The sequence below is a fragment of the Triticum aestivum genome, chromosome 5B (genome assembly GCF_018294505.1).
Source record: "Triticum aestivum cultivar Chinese Spring chromosome 5B, IWGSC CS RefSeq v2.1, whole genome shotgun sequence".
NCBI classification, from domain to species: Eukaryota; Viridiplantae; Streptophyta; class Magnoliopsida; order Poales; family Poaceae; genus Triticum; species Triticum aestivum.
In genome coordinates this window covers 623,558,423-623,578,242 of record NC_057807.1, presented here as the reverse complement: position 1 = coordinate 623,578,242, position 19,820 = coordinate 623,558,423, and the positions used below count along the sequence as shown (strand labels likewise).

At 48.9% G+C, this 19,820-nt stretch overlaps 1 pseudogene; it reads right to left on the bottom strand.

Annotated features, from left to right (window-relative positions):
- LOC123115127 (DNA (cytosine-5)-methyltransferase 1A-like) overlaps window positions 1–19,820 on the bottom strand; it is a 41,357-nt pseudogene that overhangs the window by 20,357 nt on the left and 1,180 nt on the right.

Genomic DNA, 19,820 nt, shown 5'->3' with positions numbered 1-19,820 from the left:
AGCCGCCACCGTGCAAATGAATGATTGAAATCGAAGGAAGGATAGCAGCGCGGATGACTTACACAGGATGATAAGGCACGAGAATCGCCCCCTTGTCCTTATTTGCGAGCATGAAATTGACGATGTATTCCCTCGCGTATACACGGTGTTGTGCGCAGACTCCCAAGAAGCCCTCGTGCATGTAGTACGGGTCAGCGACACATATATGATATATCTGCTCAACCCCGATGATGTAGTTCATGTGCAAGGCATAAAGGAGGACAAATGTAAAATCCAGCTTCTTCACGTGAAAAATGTCGAATATGTAATCGAATCGGAGGAAGAACTTATCCGTGGGGAAGCTGTCGACGTACGACCTTTGCCGCGGAACGTTAACCACGTAGAGTGGGTATCCTGGATCTGTCGAGGCGATGAGGCCTTTCTCTACCCGCAGCACATCATCATGAAGTCTCCTTAGATCGCCGAATCTGGCCTGTAGCGCTATTGCAGGTAGGATTGGTTGACCGGGGATATGCCATTTATCCGCATCGGGGATATCTATACGGTCCTGAAGCCGAGGCTGCTTGATCATAGAATCAGCTTTTTTGCCTTTCCTGTCTCTCTTCCTAGACTTCTTTACTACCGGAAGGTCGTCCATAATACGTTGAGATAGCAATTCAGGCACCGACTCATGACGGTCAAACCCTGAGGAGGCGCCCATATAGACATACTGTTCAGCGCCACCGTCATCCTCATCCTCACCAATGGTGACGTCATCAGCAACTAATGGAGCCTCCTCCTTACCCCATCCACTATCACCCAACCCGATACCCGACGCTAATTGGGTAGGTGGGGTGTTGATGTTCATACCTTGTTGAGGCTGCGTGCTCGTGGGTGTGCTCCCGACCGCCTCCAGACGAAGCAGACTCTTTGGCCACAACAGGACCCACCCATTACAACAATCACCAAGCCGTCGCGGTGTCTCCTCGTCATCCACTAGTAGTGTTGGAGGAGGAAAATTCTCGTGGCTCGGTTCAACACTGGCCACGGAAACCTTGAAGACGTTCGGGGGGATCGGCCGGCTGTGGAACAATGGTTCCTTCGGCTCCATTATCGTCGCCTTCCCCAGTCCACCTTCTGGTCGCCGATGGTGTACAATATGGTGCACGGGGTTTCGTTGGCCTGCAAAGAAAAGTCTGCGACGTGAGACATCCGAAAGGCAACGAAAACGGGAGATTATACATTTATATTGAAGGGGGGCGGTGTGACAGATATCGTGAGGGCGTCGAGCTCAGCCAAAGACGAAGCACCGCAGAGCACGTCCGGTGCGGGAGTCGGTGCGGGAGCCGATGCGGGAGCAGGTGCTCCTAAGAAGTCAGCAAGGGGAAAGTCCTCTTCATTTTTTTCTGGATTTTGCCTTGTCCAAGTGATAATGCCCGTCACGAAGGAAGTAGACAAATCTGCAACCACCTGTTTTGCGGCAGCTACCGCTGTTGCGACTGTCTGAGATGATTTCTTCTCAACCGCAATCTCAACCTTCTTGTCGATGTTTTCTTCAATTAACCTCTGTCTTTCCTTTCTCTCCTCCATTGTCTCACGGTAGTACTTCTTCCACGTGGCGCCGTCTCTGACACCGTGCACGCGTCCATACGAAGGTCGAGTATCCACCATTTGTCGTTTCAATATGTTCAACGCCCGGTTGAATGGAGTGTCCCACTTGGGTCTCGCCAATGCCTCAGACGACGAGTTGCTTTCGGCCGCAATCCGGTGCTGCTCTCTCTGCAAAAGGCATAAGGATCATTTACAAATATGACTAACGTGTGCAGTCGAATTGATCAGAAACTAAAATTACCAGCAGTCTCATGAACTCCGTAATGACCGGTGTTGTCTCATAAACCTTCTTCACTGGGTCCCAACGGTGCCGGGCCCTCAGGATGTCACGCTCCTGCGGGACGGTGAAATCCGCCAAGGAGTCTGGGATGCCCAGACTCGCGGCTTCCGCGTCCTCCTTGGCCCATTTGGACCTCTTTCTGTCGTAACCACGGCTTCTGAGGTGGTGGTTCCCAATGTTCCTCTCTTGAAGCCCCTTCATGTACTTAGACTTGTTTTTGGCAGCTTCGGCCTCGTAAGCCTCCTTGAATATTTGAAACTGGTCTTCCGTGATTGTCGGATTATCCTTTACAGTCTCGGAGTAGGGTTCCTTCTTGTCGATGATCCTTGGTTTCACTCGAGTTTTCTAGGCAGCCAACGAATCGCTAAACTTCGTCATGGCATGTTTGTTTATCTTCTTCATTGTCGGGTCCTCGTCTGGATCTTCATAATCCTTCTCATTCCGGCCCGGGAACAAGAATATCTGGTGAAACTTCTTTAGGTGGGAGCTCCTCATATTTTCTATCTTCTATAGTTTCTCATCGTTGATGGTGGCGGTTGTCCGTATGATGCAGCCTATTTGATTGCCGTAGCACGAGCGCGCTTCCTCGGGCGCCTTTGGCTCAAAAATGTCATCGTCCACCTCCGTGACCACCAGCCTAGTAGTCCTGAGTTTGTTAGGAAGACGTTGCATCTTTGCTTTCGGTTCTACACCGGCTCCACTCCCCGAGGCAGCACCGGTCTTAGTCTCCCACGCCGGTCCCGATGCCGGTCTGAGTCTCAGCGCCGGTCTCAATCTCAGCACCAGTATGCATGTCGGTCTCAGTCCCCGATGCCACCGGTGGGCCCAGCAAGAACATCCGTTGATCGTCGGTAAGGCTAAAAAATTTGTCTGTCGCTCGGTAGATGTCGACGGAATCACCAGAAACCTGTCCTTCATCATTGCTAGCCATGTTTCCTATGATTAAATATAGTCAATTAATTCTAGACCTAATAAAATGAATAATGACATAAAAATGCCTATTGTTTTGCAGGAATGTTGACTCCTTCCTGGTGCGGCAAATCTCGGGCACTCGATATGTCCTAGTTTGTAGCACAAGTCATGCCGAAATTCAGGGAAAATTTCGGCATGACCATTGCTAAAAAGTGGACAAATCGAGAACCTGAAATTTGCCGGAACAGAAATGAATCAACATTCCGGCAAAACATAGGCCACTCAGCATCATTCCCTGGAAACAACAAAGCCACTTGTGTACAATCGAACCACTTCAATGAAAAGATATAACATGACCACTTCAATGAAAAGATATAATCAACAATAAAAGTCTAGGAAGGGATCATCTTTAAAATAAAATTTGCCTAAATTCTTTTCCTTCACTAAACACTTCTCTGCCTAGGACAAAACCCAAATTATGTTAATCTAGCTATTCCTCTCTCTCACACAAACACACATTATTATCTCTAACCCTTCTCTGCCTAGGACAGAACCCAATTAAATTGCAAAGGAACTCCATTTCTCTAACCCTTCTAACCTAATGCTCTAAAATAAAAAATTTCTCTAACCTAGCCAACCTACTTAACTTTGCTTGTTAATCCAACGAACCTAATTAACCTACCTATTTAACCTAGTTAGTTAATCTAGTTTACCTACATAATTAATCTAATTAAACTAGTTAATGCAGTTAGTTCTTTGTCAAAGCCCTAAATAAAATTTTACACTAATTAACCTAGATAATTAACCTAATTAAACTAGTTAACCTGACTAGTTCTCTGTCAAAGCCCTAACTAATTTTTGCACTAACCTAGATAATTAACCTAATTAAACTAGTTAACCTAACTACTTCTCTGTCAAAGCCCTAACTAAAATTTTGCCCTAACCTAGATAATTAGGCTAATTAAACTAGCTAACCTATGCATGAGAGAGACAGGAGGGGTGGGGGCTTACAGAGGATAGCTTCGGTGGTAGCGAGGGAGGCAGTGGTGGCAAGGGAGGCAGGGGCGTCTCCGGTGACGGCGAGGGAGGCAGTTGTGGCGAGGGAGGATCCAGTGGCGTCGACGGTGGCTCCGGTGGCGTTGATGAGGCCACGCGGCTCCGTGGTGTTGGGGGCGGCTCCGGTGGCGTCAACGGCGCGCGACTCTAGTGGCATCGACGTCAGCAGGAGGCGGCGGCGAAGTGGGGCGATGATGAATCGTGGAGACGCTGGCGGGGTGGGTCGAGGGATTTGGGGGAGAAGTGGTGGCTGGGGGGGAACGGTTTTTTGGTTAAGTCAAATTTAGCGGTAGCGCGTTTCGTAAAACGCACTATAGCTAAGATAGATACAGCGGTTTTTACAAAATGCGCTGCTGTTATAGCGATGTAATTTTCTTCCATTTTTTAATTTTCTTTTCTGTTTCTATAGCGGGGGTCTAGGACACGCGCTGCAGCTATGTTAGCTATAGCGCCTCTTACAAACACACGCTACTGCTATGCCTTCCTCCATTTTCTTGCTTTTTCACTTATTATGCTTTACATTTTATTTTTTCCTTTCTCTTTTTTCTATTTCTTTCATTTTCATTTACTTTTCTATTTGTTTTTCATATTATTTTATTTCCATTAGTAGTAGCGCTCTTCGTAGGAAACGCGCTACTACTTATGCCCTAGCGGTAGCGTGCTTCTTCCAAGCTCGCTATTGTTGTGCGTATCCTATCATTCTACCAACGGGAATATAAGTAGTAGCGCTTTTGGCACTACACGCGCTACTACTAAGATTGTATCTGTAGCGCGGTTTTTCCTCAATCGCTACTGCTATCTAGCACTAGCGCTCTTTTTTGACCCGCGCTGTTGCTAAATTTTTGTGTATAGGCTTTTCCCTAGTAGTGGAGGTTGAAGCCGTAGGCTGACCTGCTTGAAGTCTTGAGATAGGATGTGTCATGATAAAGCACGGAAGAAGCACAATTTTTTCCTAAGACCAATTTTCTGATTGGCACCGAACAATTAATCTAGTTTGGAGTTCGAGTTTTTACTGACGTTTTTTGATTTTTTCAACCCTATGGCACTTTTCAACTATTTTTGTGTTTTCCGCATGAGTCTCGCAATGCAACGCCGGACACCTTTAGAGATTCGGCAAAAATTCTCGGATATTGCTATATATGCATCAGTTTCAAATTGTGTGTTCGGTCGATAGTTGGGTTGCCCGGCTCCTGTGCTTGCCTCCTTCATTCCGCTTTGTTCGGTTAGGTGTGCAAAAGGAGAACCACTGCGATTGTGCTTCCAGCTCGCATGGTTAAGCACCTCGGTGGAGAAAGCCGAAAACTGACTGTCACAATAAAGCATAAACTGGTCAGTGATCCGATGACTATGTTAAATGACGGGCCGTTCATAACATTGGCCGATGTGTTTTCAGCTTGACCTCGGCTGTCGCCGAACACTAAGCGGGGGGATACTCGCTTACCTCCCAACTTTAAGATCCTCTGACTAAGCTAAAGTCATAAAGCCTGCATATCTAATTGCCTCGTTTCCGCCAACACAACCGCCTTCGGGCACCGAGACGTCGGCTAAGGGTTGTTTCGTTATTTCGGAAACACCCTGCATAGCATCTACAAGGGGTAGAAGCTGACGGTCGGCCACTTTTCGATTATAAACGGTCATAAAGGAAGTGAAAATTTGGGTTCATGTAGACCATAGAGTTTGGAAGCTTTTCCCGAACTAAAATCCTCAGTATTTTCCTCCCACATTGATCGGAGCTGAGGTTTCATCATCATGCTTAGCATGACAACCCAAAGAAAGGAACCGATAGTGGAACTATTTTCTTTGGACAATGTTTCTTATGTTAAACAATAATATAACATGTCTCTCTGCGTACCTTTGTTTATAAAACCGTATGGCCAGATTGCCTTGTTTGCCGTAAATCTTTGCCCTCATAAAAGCTTTATAAAGTGGGACAAACACTCCTTGACTGCTGGCCGAGGCGGTTGAAGCTGATGGCCGGTTAACAAAGTTTTGTACAATGCGGATTCGAGCATTGATGATGTAAAAGTACTTGGATACATTGAATCATCACACATAATTTGTGATTTTACGTTGGATATCGATCCTTAATTCGGCCACCCGTGCCCACATTAAGGCTCGGGTGCTACTGGGCTTCGTGCTTATTATTGACAAATATTAAAGGGGTACATCGATCCCCTGATCTAGTGTCGCCACCCGACCAGTGTCTCAGGGGCTACTGCATTGACAATCCAATGCAAAAACTTTAATGTGCAGTATAGTTTTCGAGGAGATTATTATCCTCAGGATGGTCGGCCGCACCCAACCTGAGTCTTGAAGAATTTCCACACCGTGTTTCTATTCCTATGTATGCTGCCGAGCTAGGAATTGATCCTCAGGCCGATTTCGCGCAACGACCTGAGTCTCAGGGGCAACTAGGATCAGGGGTTTCATGTTTTCCTTCACGTACATCTTGGGTTTTAGACCAATGCACACACCTTGAGGGCTACTGGCCATATATCTCGGCAGAGAATGAACTGGACCGATCAAAAAATCAGCCCGTAGTCAGGGGTGGTGCACCACCTCGGAAGCAGTCTGGCAATAAGCTCAGGCGCCAGTGGCTGGTTCCATAGAGGGCATTTCCGGCATTAAGCTCAGCTAAACACCTTCAACTTTTTGAACCCAGATGATCTATGACATCTCGGATATAGTCCACCATTAGAGCTCGGATACATTATGGCGTTGGAGCTTGGACACAGTCCGGCGTTAGAGCTTGGATACTGTCGGTGTCAAAACCGGCGGATCTCGGGTTGGGGGTCCCAAACTGTGCGTCTAGGTGGATGGTAACAGGAGACGAGGGACACGATGTTTTTACCCAGGTTCGGGCCCTCTTGATGGAGGTAAAACCCTACGTCCTGCTTGATTAATATTGATGATGTGGGTTACAAGAGTAGATCTACCACGAGATCAAGGAGGCTAAACCCTAGAAGCTAGCCTATGGTATGATTGTTGTTCGTCCTACGGACTAAAGCCATCCGGTTTATATAGACACCGGAGAGGGCTAGGGTTACACAGAGTCGGTTACAAAGGTAGGAGATCTACATATCCGTATCGCCAAGCTTGCCTTCCACGCCAAGTAAAGTCCCATCCGGACACGGGACGAAGTCTTCAATCTTGTATCTTCATAGTCTTGGAGTCCGGCCGATGATGATAGTTCGGCTATCCGGACACCCCCTAGTCCGGGGCTCCCTCAGTAGCCCCTGAACCAGGCTTCAATAATGACGAATCCGGCGTGTATGTTGTCTTTGGCGTTTGCAAGGCGGGTTCTTCTTCATGCTCCATATGTTTGCCGGATAGTGTCCGGTTGCTTCATAAATGCTGCGCTCCTTGGCTTCCGCGTCCAATAATGGTCTTCTTCCACGCATCGCACGAATGCGAAAAGCCAGGGTATTTTTATTTTTACCCCCTAGCTGCGCAAATAAGCTGCCTATAAGAGAGGCGAGGATCCAGATCCAAATCACATCATCCTCCTTCCGCAAGCACTCATCGAGGCGCATTTGACACCAAACCCATTCCAACATGGACAGTCGACGCGGCTCCTCTTCTCGCGCTCCTAGCCCTAAGCCAGGAGATTGGACGAGATGCTCAGTCCCGCACAGCGAGTTAGTGACGCTCCAAGCAGAGGGATATCTTCCCCCGGCCTTCATGGTTCCGGTTCGAGCCGGACTGGCCACCTACAAAGGTGGGAAGCAGGCGGAGAGCGCCCCCAATCCCTCCAAAGGAGAGCGGGTGTGCTTCGTCTCCTACTTAATAAGGGGACTCGGATTTCCTATACGTCCGTTTCTCCGGGGGCTCCTGGAGTTCTATGGGCTCCAGCTTCATCACCTTACACCTGCCTCCATTTTGCACATCGCGGGCTTCGTAGCACCGTGTGAGCTGTTCTTGGGCATTGAGCCCCATTTTGCGTTGTGGAAGAGGTTGTTTTGCCTCATACCCCGCTCTCACGAGGGGTTGAGATATCAAGTGGGCGGAGCCGAAATATGGCGCATCGCCGGGACCGGATACCTGTCCGGGACCCCGAAGAAGACGTCCGAATATTGGCCTTCGGAGTGGTTTTATATGGAGGATGCTCCACTGCCGGATCCTGTCCGGATCGGCCTTCCGGAGTTCAGCAATGCTCCCCTGAAGAAACGCCTAAGTTGGCGCCCACGGAGCCCTCGACGAGAAGATTATAGTAGCGTCCATTACTTGATGGGCCGGATACGGCTGCTAGCCCATTCCGGATAAACCATGATCGGAGTCATGGCCACATGCATTATGCGTGGGGTGCAGCCGCTCCAATATAGGGGCCACCCCATGTGGGACATCAACGGAGACGACAACGCCACCCGTCACGGCCGCAAGGGACCTGGCTCGGCCGACGATCTGGTGAAGATCCTGTCCGGCTTGTACAAGGGGGAGAAGGAGGACTTTCTCTGCACGAATCCTCTGAACGGATTTTCCATGAACAACCCTCAGAGCTGGGTAAGCCGTCGCATGCATATCTGAACCGTGCCTTTAAAGGCAATTGTCTTATTGTATGATTTTGACACAGGAACTGCGTCGGGATGTGGAGGGCATAAAAACCCCAGCCCCACAACCTGAAGACCCAGAAAGGTCCCTTGATCCAGCCTCCGAAGAGGATCCGGACTTAGCAGTGGAACTGATCGACGGGGTGTACCACCAGCTCAGCATAGATAATGCTTTAGTCGCCATTATGGCTGACTACCCCGGTTTGTGTCCGGCTTCCCCGGTGAGTACGACCGAAGTCCTGGCGCCGTTACTTGTTTAATGCTTAGTTCTGACCACCGTACACCAATGGTGTTCGACAGGAAGCACCTTTACAGCAGGAAGTCGAGCCCGCGGCGACCGACCAACAAGGGTCAGTCCGGCCCAGCAGGCGGAAGAGGAGTGCGATGCGAACTGAAACATCGCCGCAACGGTATGGAGCACCGCTATTTTTTTAAGGGAAGGATTCCCAGGAGGTATATTAATGCTCATAACTTTTCCAGAAAGAGCGCTCACCGGACAGTGTCCGGAGAGGTTGCCAATCAAGCCTCCGCCAGCCATGCTCCAACGCATGGCCCGGAAGAGGAGGCGAATACAAGGCATGAGTCGGACGCTCCTCCGACGGAGGATGCCGAAAGGTTGTCCACCACCCGGTCTGAGGTGGAGAGCGCCATGAATCACAGGCGTCGCCGGACAGTTCTTCGTGACGCATGTTTCTCCCCGGAGGCGTTAAATGCCTTTGATGCGGGAAACGCGCACCTCCGTGCCGCTCAAGATGGGTTAACCAGAGCCACGGAGCAGTATGTGAAAGACATACGTGTAAGTAATTTTAATAGTTATATATGCCAGTAGCCCCCGAGACTTAAAATGGTTAAAATAACTGATTTAAGGATCAATTATTATGCAGGATCTTACGGAGAAGAATACCCATATGTCCCAGGAGCTCCAAGAGTGCAAGGGCCAACTTGAGGCCGCACTGGCCGCCACAGGGGGAGCCACAGAGACCCCCGCTGGTAAGACGTACTTTGAAAAGATAATTGATTAACAAAGTGCGGCGTGAATCTGACAATAATATTGCACAGGGTGCTGGACTAGATCCGGACAAGCAACAGCTACTGCGTCAGCTAAAGGCTGGCGAGAGGGTGCTTATGAAGGTGCAGCAGGAGAGAAACAAGCTCCAAGATGCCCACACCCAGCTAGGAGAAGAGCTGAAAAGTGTTCAGGCCCAGCTGTCTGGCTCCTTGAAGGAGAATCAGCGACTTCGTCGCGACATTTATAGTAAGTGCTTGAGCAAATTCCTTTGAAAAGAAGAATTCGGGAGGAAGTCGTTTGACAGAAATATGTCTTTAGGTGTGCTCACAGGTCGCCCTGCGGAGGAAATGCCTGGGTCAACAGGTGACCAACTTCCCGAGCTGGCGCAATTGTTCGAACGTGTTCGGCAGGCGATGAGTGGCGTCGTTCATGCTTTATGGCCATCCGTCTCCCTACCCGAGGGCCTTGGTGAGCTTGCTGAGAAGCTCCAGGGAGCACGGCGACGCCTCCGTTTGTGGAAGATATCAGCCTGCCGTCAGGGTGCCAGGGAGGCCTGGGCCATGGTGAAGACGCGCTACCCGAAGGCTGACCCAAACCACATGGCCGAGGTCGGACCTGCGGGGCCTGATGGGAAGGAGATCCCTGTGAGCTTGATGTATGGCCAAGTAGAACTGGCCACGAAATATTCCCAACAGGACTGTAAATTAGACAGCCTGTTAGATGGGATTGAGGAGGAGTACAATCAGTCGGTTTGACGATGTAATTTGAAATGACATGTAAGATGCCTTCTAGCCGGATTGTAGATCATTTGTCTTTGCGGACCGTTTCGCTTCAACCTTGGGACCCAACAGTCCGGAGTGTGTCCGAATACCCCTACGATTATAAAAGAATCGGGGCATGCATGGAGACAAGGCGTCGGGGTCATAATTGCTTTATCAGACAAGTGCCCAACTAGTTATTTTATATTACATGGTTAGTAAGAAACATCTTCCAGGGAGAATAGTTCCGTTAAGGGTTCCTTTCCCTGGGAGGCATGCCCTAAGGTGCAATGCCGGACTGCGAAAATAGCAGAAAAAGCATCCGGGGGCTTATAAATAAGTAAGTAATAAATCATCTTTCAAGTCACCGACCGAATATTCTCTTAAGAACGCTAGCTTTCGGCTTCACCCAGTGTGAGGTACACATCCGGCTGACCCGGCAGTAACAATCGCAGAGGTGCTCCCTTTACCTCCTAGCCGAACAATTGGGAACATAGGGGTAAGCACAGGAGTATGACACATGTATTGGGCGTGCGGAAGTATGACACATGTATTGGGCGTGAAGCCCATATTAATAAGCTTCTGGTAAAGAAGCCCCCAGGTATAATGAGTGCTAGGAGCACATCAAGTGTGTGCGAACAAAGCGCAAATCAGCCTATAAAAGGTATTGAAAAAAAGGTGGGTAGAAGGAGGGGGACAAGAGACAGTAAAAAATATAAAAAGGTGGACGGGGGAGTGAGACGAACTCTGAGTCCGGTGTTTAGGCGTAGAATCTTCGGAGACGGGCTGCGTTCCATGGGTTCGGCTCGAGTCGGTTGTCAGAAGCTTTACATAGATGGTATGCTCCGCCGGTCAGGACTTGGTCGATGATTAAGCGACCTTCCCACTTGGGCTTAAGTTTGTCCTTTTTCTTGTCCGGCAGGCGTAGAACGAGTTCGCCGACATTGTAAGTTTTGGCCCGTACTTCTCTTCTTTGATATCTTCGAGCCTGCTGCAGATAGAATGCGGAACGAGCCTTTGCCACGTCCCGCTCCTCCTCTAAGGCATCCAAACTGTCCTGCCGATCCAACTCGGCTTCTCTTTCTTCGTACATGCGCACACGAGGTGAGTCATGAATTATATCGCAAGGCAGAACTGCCTCTGCGCCATACACCATAAAAAATGGTGTGAATCCATTAGTTCGGTTTGGCGTGGTCCGCAGCCCCTAGAGTACGGAGTCGAGCTCCTCTACCCAGTGCGTGTTAGATTCCTTGAGGGACCGCACTAGTCTGGGTTTGATGCCGCTCATGATTAGACCATTTTCTCGCTCGACTTGACAGTTAGTTCGGGGGTGATAGACTGAAGCGTAATCGAGCTTGATGCCCATGATTTTGCACCAGAGTTTAACCTTGTCGGCAGTGAAGTTCGTGCCGTTATCACTGATGATGCTGTGGGGGACGCCAAAACGGTGTACTACCCCGGATAGGAAGTCTATCACCGGTCCGGATTCTGCCATTTTAACCGGCTTGGCCTCAATCCATTTGGTGAATTTATCCACCATGACCAATAAGTATTTGTGCTTGTGGGTTCCCCCTTTAAGGGGTCCAACCATGTCTAGCCCCCAGACCGCGAACGGCCAGGTAATCGGTATAGTCTTGAGGGCGGTGGGTGGCATGTGGCTCTGATTAGCAAAGAGCTGGCAACCGACGCATCGTTGAACTATGTCCTGAGCATCTGCCTGGGCTGTCGGCCAATAAAATCCTGTACGGAAGGCCTTGCCTACGAGTGCCCGGGCTGCAGCGTGGTGCCCGCCGAGTCCGGCGTGAATTTCAGCCAGGAGATTCCGCCCCTCCTCTTCGGAGATACACCTTTGAAGGACTCTGGTTGTGCTTTTCTTATAAAGTTCTCCCTCATGGACCTTGTAGGCTTTAGATCGCTGAACTATGTAGCGGGCCTCATTTTGGTCTTCGGGAAGTTCCTGCCGAATTAAGTAGGCTAGGAATGGTTCTATCCACGGGGCAATTACTGCCATTATTTCGTGAGCTGAAGGTGTTATTTCGTTGGCTGAGCCGCCGATTGTGTCAGAATGGTCTGAGTTCGGTGATGCAACTGGCTCTGGATTGTTATTTCCGGACTCCCCTTCCCATAACACGGATGGCTTGAAGAGTCGTTCCAGGAAGATGTTTGGAGGGATGGCGTCTCGTTTCGCGCCGATGCGTGCTAACACGTCTGCTGTCTGGTTCTTATCCCGGGCTACATGGTGGAATTCGAGTCCTTCGAACCGAGCTGACATTTTTAGGACGGCGTTGCGGTAAACTGCCATTTTTGGATCTTTGGCATCAAAGTCTCCATTTACTTGGGATATTGCGAGGTTTGAATCCCCGCGCACCTCTAGGCGTTGAATGCCCATGGAGATTGCCATCTGGAGGCCATGTAGAAGGGTCTCGTATTCGGCTGTGTTATTGGAGTCCATGTACATTATTTGAAGTACGTATTGGATTGTGTCTCCAGTTGGGGACGCGAGGACGACGCCAGCCCCCAAGCCAGCCAACATTTTGGATCCGTCGAAATGCATGATCCAATTGGAGTATGCGCCGTACTCGTTAGGGAGTTCGGCTTTGGTCCATTCGGCCACGAAGTCGGCCAGAACCTGCGACTTTATAGCGCGCCGTGGTTTATAGGTTATGTCAAATGGTAAGAGCTCAATAGCCCATTTTGCAATCCTGCCCGTTGCGTCGCGATTGTTTATAATATCGTTGAGAGGTTCTTCGGAGGCCACCGTTATGGAACACTCTTGAAAGTAGTCTTGCAGCTTCCGGGATGCCATGAACACCGCATATGCTATCTTTTGATAATGTGGGTACCGGGACTTGCATGGAGTTAGAACAGTGGATACGTAGTACACTGGTTTTTGAAGAGGGAATCTGTGCCCTTCTGTCTCTCGCTCGACGACGAGTACCGCGCTGACAACTTGATGTGTTGCTGCGATATATAATAACATAGGTTCGCCCAGGTTGGGCGCGGCCAGGACCGGATTTGTTGCCAGTATGGCCTTTATTTCTTCGAGTCCGGCTGTGGCAGCATCTGTCCATTCGAAATGTTCGGTGCGCCGGAGGAGGCGGTAGAGGGGCAGAGCCTTTTCTCCCAAACGGGAGATGAAGCGACTTAAGGCCTCTACGCATCCGGTTAGTTTTTGTATTTGCTTGAGGTCTCTTGGGATATCCAATTGTGACAGAGCTCGGATTTTGGTTGGGTTTGCTTCAATTCCTCTATCGGATACGATGAAGCCCGAGAGATTTCCGGCTGGTACGCCAAAGACGCATTTTTCCGGATTGAGCTTAATGTCATATGCTCGGAGGTTGTCGAATGTCACCCTCAAGTCTTCTACTAGAGTTTCGACGTGTTTGGTCTTAACGACCACATCGTCTACGTATGCCTCTACTGTTTTGCCTATCTGAGTAGCCAGACATGTTTGAATTATGCGCTGATATGTTGCGCTGGCGTTTTTTAGTCCGAAGGGCATTGTGTTGAAGCAGAATGGCCCATATGGAGTAATGAATGCCGTTGCAGCCTAGTCTTTCTCCGCCATCTTGATTTGATGGTATCCGGAGTATGCATCGAGGAAGCACAATGAATCGTGCCCTGCGGTAGCATTGATGATTTGGTCGATGCGAGGGAGGGGGAAGGGTCCTTTGGACAGGCCTTGTTAAGGTCTTTAAAATCGACGCAGAGGCGCCAAGATTTGTCCTTTTTTGGTACCATTACTAGATTGGCTAGCCAGTCCGGATGTTTAATATCTCTGATGAATCCGGCTTCTAAGAGTTTGGCTAGCTCTTCTCCCATTGCCTGTCTTTTGGGTTCGGAAAATCGCCGAAGAGCTTGTTTGACTGGCTTGAATCCTTTTAGGATGTTTAGGCTGTGCTCTGCCAGCCTGCGTGGGATTCCTGGCATGTCTGAAGGGTGCCAGGCAAAAATGTCCCAATTTTCCCGAAGGAATTCTCGTAGTGCGGCTTCGACATCAGGACTTAATTGTGCCCCAATGGAGGCCGTCTTTGTGGGGTCCGTTGGATGGACCTGAAATTTGACTATTTCGTCTGCTGGTTTAAAAGAGGTGGACTTGGACCTCTTATCGAGTATCGTCCCTATCCACCATGGAGCGCAGCGTAGTTAGTTCCTCTGCCGCTAGGGCTTCGGACAATGCCTCTAGGGCCAGTGCGGCTGTCTTATTTTCAGCGCGGAGTGCTGTATCTGGATCGCTGGCAAGAGTGATTATCCCATTGGGTCCAGGCATTTTGAGCTTCATGTACCCATAGTGGGTATAGCTTGGAAGATTGTGAATGCCTCTCGCCCTAACAAAGCGTGATATCCGCTGCCGAATGGGGCCACTTGGAACGTGACCTCCTCGGACCTGTAATTGTCCGGTGAGCGGAACACTACATGTAGTGTGATTTTTCCTGTGCAGCGTACTTCTCGACTAGGGATTATCCCTCTGAAGGTTGTGCTGCTTCGCTCGATGCGGCTCCAGTCAATATCCATTTTTTGAAGGGTTTCCTCATAGATGAGGTTTAATCCGTTGCCACCATCCATGAGTACCTTGGTAAGGCGAAAGCCGTCCACTATCGGACTGAGGACCAATGCGGCTGGTGCTCTAGCTGTTCGGAATTTAGGTTCGTCGCTGGCGTTGAAGGTGATAGCCGTGTCACTCCATGGATTTGCTGTTGCTACTTGGTAGACTTCAGCGAGGCCGCGGATTGTTCGTTTTCGCATGTTATTTGATGCGAATGTCTCGAAGACTGTTAATACGGTACAGGTACTGCTGGGCTGTTTGCCTGGGGCTAAAAAGCCTTCGCCACTTTTGGCCACCTGCCGTAGTATCCAACATGCTCGAAGGCTGTGTGTTGGAGTGGCGCCCTCCGTACTGTGGATTTTGCAGGGTCCGTTGAGCCAGCCCTCCAGTACGGTTTCATGCCCTTTAGGGGGTCTTTGCTTTTTGGTTTTTAACCCAGGTGCTTGAGTATGGCGCACCCTTTTACTTCGGACTAGGGTTGTGGTCAAGGCCGGACTATCCCAAAACCTAGTTTCGGTGTTCCTGGCACTCTCTACCGCACAGTATTTTTGTACCATAGTTGCTAGGTCGATGAAGCGTGTAACTTCGCGACGACTTATGGCGTTCATGATTCCCTTGTCCGTGCAATTGTTGCAGAAAATTGAAATCGCGCTTTCTTCGCAGCAGTCCTTTATCCTGTTCATAACCAGGAGGAATCTGGCCCAGTAATGATGTACTATTTCATCGGGCTCTTGCCGCATTTGAGATAGATCGCTTATGTTTGGGTGGGCGGGTGGAATCAAGTTCGGGACCCCGCCCGATCTGAGGCTCAAAGGCCAAGAAGTTTTCGGATTTGGAGGCTTGACTAGCTGGATGCTTTCCAACAAATCTAGTCCGATGCCTAACTCTAAGTTCAGTATTTGATTAGCGTCCGTCCCTTCGCGGGAATCCGGCTTGGAGGGATCGGGAATCCGGACATAGTTGGTTTTCAACGTAGAAGAAGGGTTGCCGCATTGTTCCTCTACCACGACAACGTGGTGGGTGGCCTGAGGAGAGTTAATCTCTCTCAGATCGGGTTTAAGACCAATCTGATCGTAGTCTGTGGCGACTCCCAGGGCGGCGACGCAATCCAAGAGCTCATTTACAGAGGAGAGCTCAATCGGATCTAACTGCTTGGTGAATTCCGGGCTGACGTGAAGATCGCTTTTGATGACCTGAGAGGTCATCGTCGGAGCGGTGGCCGAACAGGCGGTCATAAGAAAACCACCTAGACGGACAGTTTGGCCGGCGGCCAATGCTCTCTTGACGACGGTACCGTCTTTAAAGACGGGAGAAGGCATCCTTCCTGATCGCGACGACACAGAGGAACTCTCAATGAAAGCACCAATGTCGGTGTCAAAACCGACGGATCTTGGGTAGGGGTCCCGAACTGTGCGTCTAGGCGGATGGTAACAGGAGACGAGGGACACGATGTTTTTACCCAGGTTCGGGCCCTCTTGATGGAGGTAAAACCCTACGTCCTGCTTGATTAATATTGATGATGTGGGTTACAAGAGTAGATCTACCACGAGATCAAGGAGGCTAAACCCTAGAAGCTAGCCTATGGTATGATTGTTGTTCGTCCTACGGACTAAAGACATCCGGTTTATATAGACACCGGAGAGGGCTAGGGTTACATAGAGTCGGTTACGAAGGTAGGAGATCTACATATCCGTATCGCCAAGCTTGCCTTCCACGCCAAGGAAAGTCCCATCCGGACACGGGACGAAGTCTTCAATCTTGTATCTTCATAGTCTTGGAGTCCGGCCAATGATGATAGTTTGGCTATCCGGACACCCCCTAGTCCGGGACTCCGTCAGATACATTCCGGCATTGGAGGTCGGAAGCAGTCCGGCATTGGTGCTTGGCTGCAAAAGATACCTCGAATGCAATCCGGCGTTGGAGCTCGGACGCAAGAGGACACTGCCGCCCGGGAATAACTTCAAACCTGAGGTGTGGCATAATAATAACAAGGCATTGATAAAGGCCGGAAACTTAAAGGGGCTCCTCAGATACCCGACATATACACTCTTCAGATTTACTTCGCGATCCTCAAGATCGAAGATGAGAAGATTTGTTGAACCAGTTTTCAAGACCGACGACCGAAGATGAAGAACTGTTCGGAAGAATCGAGGAGTGTCCCCAACTTGAAGACCGGTTCAGGGTGCTACTGACGGTGTCCTGACTAGGGGGTACTCACCATGTTGTCCCCTGATCATTTAGATTGGGCCGATGACCCCCATGGCCGTATACTCATGTGCCAGTTCGGAAAGTTGCCGCATACAAGGAAGATTCCACAAGACTTGGTGATCAAGACAAGGACTCCTCCCCCGCCGGCGTATTCGTCTAGGACTCTTGTTACCCTAGGCCTATGGTGCATTATATAAACCGAGGCTAGGCTAGTCGATGGATTATTATGACATTACTCATCATACCTCTAGGGTTTAGACCACAACATATGATCTCGGGGTAGATCAACTCTTGTAACCCCTATACTCATTATAGTCAATCAAGCAGCATGTAGGGTATTATCTCATCAAGAGAGCCCGAAGCTGGGTAAAATCCCGTGTTCATGTTACCATTGATCCTAAGACGCACAGCTTGGGACCCCCTACCCGAGATCCGCCGGTTTTGACACCGACAGGACCCCCGTTCCTAGAACGCCGACAATGGTCACTCGGCAAAAGCGTATCGCCTCGAATCTTCTTCTAGAACCAGGAGATGGGCTCGCCTCCATACTAAAGCACACAAGGGAGAAAGAAAATTCAGCTTGAACTGATCAAGAGCATCGACTGACACAAGAAATTCAGATTGTAGACACCTCTGTTGTTGGGTTGCTGGTGCCATTCTCCACTAGTGGTAGATCGTCGATTGTATCCCTGACTGTTATAGAGCGGAAAGGAGCTCCTCCAGCTGTGCTCTTGGCAGCAACATAGTATTTACCCCCTGGCAGGTTAATTTTAGCTCATGGCTAGCGAAGAGAGGCATTGGTTCAGGCCAGTCAGGAAGAGTCTCCCCAGGCGCGGAGGCCTAGATGAACGCCATTTTCCTGGACTGCGCGATGCCATAAGCACCTTCCTCTAGAATGCCTAATCGAACCTATGAACATGCAGACGAGTTCAGAACATGTGGAAGTCAAGGAAGGCCATAGGACAAACAGAGAAGAGCAAGCGTCAAGCAGTCACTTGGTACCCCATCTCCAGGAGTGATGCTAGTGTCAGTCTGAAGGTCTGACCCTTGTTAAATGAAACAAAGTTCCTGACGTTTGACAAAAGGAAGAACCTAGGCTGAAATACTCTGCAAGGGATAGGAATGCCGGAATCATCTCGCACCGAACCTTGCTCAATGGGATGTGCTTGAATCCGTTCATCCAGGAGAACCCCTGAGAAAAGATGCACATAGAGTGCTAAGTAACAACGCAGAGGATTGACAAAACGTTGGACATTCTCCTGGTGTATAGGTGAGGCATCTAACCTGGCATGGAGGGCCACCATTGATCAAGTCAACTTCACCGGGCATAGGAAGATCCTTAACCTTCTCATCTGAAAGTTTTGCTGCTCCCGCACAAGCCTCAGAAGTGGATACGCAATCATCAACATCACCACACTTATCCGTTATCGCCCTGAAGATGAGAATAGTTAGAAATAATTAATGAGTTTAGCACATCCAAAGGGGGAAATGGGTTTTTCATACTTCAGAATCACATTGCAGTTCTCCACAAACACTACTGCTTCAGGATGATTTTGAAGAAATGCTTGCCCAACAGGTTCTTCATATTCGTTCGCCCATTTTGTCTGTGAAGCGCCTGTACAGATGAATGATCAGAAGGTATGTGGTGGCCAAGGTGCTCTGTCTACGAAAATGCACAAGCATCTTATAAAGAACATGCAAATGGAAAACACATTACCAGCTAGGTGCAGCCCTTCAGACAAACCTCCACAGCCAGCAAAAATATCAAGGGTTGCAAGACAATTCTCTGGTGTTTCATCCTTGTGTTTATCCGAACCGTCTTGCTCATCGTCACAAATCTGCTTCCCTTTATTCTTTCTCGAAGCAGGCGCCTTCCTTTCTAGGGTGAACTTAACATTGGTCGGTAGTTGGTTCATAGACAAGGCAAACTCAATCATCTATATGAAGAATTCATCAACAAGATGAGATGAACACTCCCGCAAATAAGGAAAAAAAACGAGATGAATAAAAAATTAAATTTGGCAATATCATTCTGACTTGCTTGAGAGCTCCAGTGCCAAGATTATATAAATGTTCACAGTAAAAGGCGTGCTCAACTACTACTGGAAGATTTGAATTTGGAAGGTCATCCTTTTCTGTAACCTCACATTTTCCCTCTATCATCCCAACAGGCACACTAACTATATCTTCACTGTAGCACACCTAGATCAAACAACAAACAAAACTAGATTAAAGTCCAAGTGTAAAAATCATAAAGTTAGGTAGAATCACATGCACAATATGATGGTAATGATGCACATAAAAAATGTGGTAAACATAAGGCAGAGTGCCAAACCTCTCTGATATCTGAAGAGTAAGCTTTATACGATGAAATATCATCACGCCTGTATAGCCTTCTTACACTGACTTTTTTTGATTTCAGATTAGCTTTATGACACATAGAAGCACCATTGACACTGTGCAAACGACATACCACATAGGGCTTCAGGCCCACATTTCTTCCAGACCGGTAGGTCCCACGGCCCTTGACTCGAGGGAAAAACTCGGGCTTGATATACAGGAAGTCATGAATATTGTATGTGACATTTTGAGGACAAAACTGGTCTCTGACAGTATTTTGAGTTCATCACCAACCACTACTCGCTCCTCATAAGAACTTCAAGGGCCAGTTCCATTACCCATTTTCTCATAAGGGAGGGAGAAAAAGGCACCTTTCTTAGGAAAGTATAGGCTTTTGCAGATATACTCCACTGACAAACCTTTCTTCTTCCTATCCTCTGCATTGGCCTTCTCCACCCTAATATCTTCCAACTGGTCTTTTCTGCACTTGTGACCCTAGGGAATTAGCTGGAAGTTGACAGTAACTGAGTCTCTCATGTCACCTACTTTGAACTGTAAACAATTATTGGTAAAG